The sequence below is a fragment of the Calidris pugnax genome, unplaced genomic scaffold (assembly GCF_001431845.1).
Source record: "Calidris pugnax isolate Ruff unplaced genomic scaffold, ASM143184v1 scaffold70, whole genome shotgun sequence".
Classification (NCBI taxonomy): Eukaryota; Metazoa; Chordata; class Aves; order Charadriiformes; family Scolopacidae; genus Calidris; species Calidris pugnax.
In genome coordinates, this window is record NW_015090862.1 from 15,777,591 (window position 1) to 15,779,635 (window position 2,045).

General features: G+C 41.3%; 1 long non-coding RNA gene across 5 annotated transcripts in view; it reads right to left on the bottom strand.

The window, feature by feature from the left end:
• Positions 1-674, bottom strand: part of LOC106889431 — a 20,587-nt gene extending 19,913 nt beyond the window's left edge. For all 5 annotated transcript variants that reach the window (XR_001412327.1, XR_001412325.1, XR_001412324.1 and 2 more), the window contains exons 1-2: positions 394-674; positions 105-278 (exon numbers count right to left, since the gene is read on the bottom strand). This is a non-coding gene — a long non-coding RNA (uncharacterized LOC106889431). The remainder of the gene's footprint in view (positions 1-104; positions 279-393) is intronic.
• Between the last annotated feature and the right edge of the window lie 1,371 nt (positions 675-2,045).

Below are 2,045 nucleotides of genomic sequence, written 5' to 3' on the forward strand. Positions count from 1 at the left end.
AAAAAAAGGTTGGTGGTGAAGGTAAAGCGCCGAGATCCCCTCTCCCCCTCCGGTCCCTTCTCTGGTTAAGCAAGTACAATGGAAAGAAGCTGGAATATACTCACCATCCGAAGGTGTGGTTGGCAGTTCGGCTGAGGCTTTAAGGCAATTATTTATCCTTTCTTTTTTTCTTTTTTTTTTTCTTTTTTTTTTTTTTTAAATATTATTGCAAAAGACGTAGATCTGACTTTAAGCAGCAAAAGTGTTTTGCTCTGACAACAGCATGCGAGGCACGGTTCCTCGTTTAAAAAAAAAAAAAAAAAAAAATGTCCTGTTTAAAAAAAAAAAAAAAATCACAAAACAGGATTCCCCCCCCAACCCCCGCCATCCCTTACCACTATCCCTTAAAAATACCTATTCGGTGTAGCACTCGCTGCAACCCTGATGCAGAAATCTTATAGTCCGGTCTAAGAGTGCCCAAGCCAATTAATTTTAAATCCTTAGGAATTAATCAGATTAAAATGTACAGAAGTTTCATTCTCGTATGCATACGTGAGCCAAAAGTCGTTTCCCTTTAAGAGATCCTTTTCTTTTAAAGTTGAATTTTAGGCAGATAAGAGACTTACACTAGGGGGCAGCCAGATACTGTACTTGCTCCAATCTTAAGCAATTTTTTTTCCTCTCTCACAGCATATGCTCTGATTTAGCACTGTAAATTTTTCAGAGGACCCAACTCTGACAGCCCCTGGTGATTTTCAAAGTACCACAAGCCAGTGGTTAAAAATTGCATTGACTTGGAAGTTCAGAGGCACACAATAGGAGCCACTTTCCCTATTCATGGAACTTCAGTGTGGTGGAAGAGAAAAACACACACACACATGAGGGAGAAGAGGAATTCATTGAATTCTGTTAGACGTAACTGCTTTCCACTGAGTTCAGAGCGAAACTCGGTATTTGTTCGATGCTGTATTCATATTGCGATTTAATCTAGAAAGAATTAGAGGACTGTTAGGCAGCTTTCTGCCAGGAAAGCAGCTTCCCCCTCCTTCCCCCTCTTTTTTTTTTTTTTTTTTTTTTTTTTTTTAACCTAAAGATTTACACCGGCTCTATCCCCAACTCTATTTTAGCAAAATAAATCCTTCCACTCCCTCTCATTAAAATAAATTTACATCTGCAGTAAAATGGCAGGAGGGATGCATTTGTTTATTTGGAAAACCAATACGGTCTTACTTTTAAAACAGAGCATTTCTATTGTCATTAGGCTCGGAGAAGGACAGTTGAGAATCTCCCCCTTCTTTGCGAGGCGCTCAGGTTTCGAGTATTATTTAGCGAAATTAGCTGCAGTTCATTTTTACATTCATCTGTTCTGCCTTAACCCACTCGCAGGGGTGTTTTCGAATAAATAGCAAAGCATCTAATGGTGCTAATAGATAGTTATATCGCTGCATCCCTCGAAGAGCAAACAGTTAATCTGGGGCATTCTTCATTAATGCTTGAGCAATCAGCGTATACGGCGGCTTTTAAGCGTATATCAATGGCTTTTCATTTTTACGATCATACGTTCAAACTATTAATATTGTACGTCCTGTTAAAAACCGCTTTCCCTTCTGATTTCGGCGTTTGTTAAGACGGCGTTAAGGTTTTTGCGTATGGCGAATTAATCCTGTTTACTTTGTCAGATTGGAGACAGGGAAGGTTGGCGTTGGGTTGGTGTTGGTTGGGCTTTTGGTTTGGTTTGGTTTTGTGGTGGTTTGTTGTTTTTTTTTCCTTAGGAAATTCAGCATCAGCAACAATCTGACTATTCTGCATTTTGAACCCCCCCCACCTTCTCCGAAAGGTGACCTCCTCGGCTCTGGGTTATTTGGAAATCATAAGGCAGTCCCCCCATATTTTAACGGGGAAAGGTTCCTTTCCCTCTTTCCGCCTTCCCAGTCCCTCCTGGTCCCTGTTTTCGGGGAAAGGTGATTTTTTTGCACCGTCAGGATGGATGGCAACGCTGCAGCCTTGCCTTTGAAATTGAGCCGCAGAACATCTTCGTCCGGGGGGGGGGGGTTTTAACACCCCAG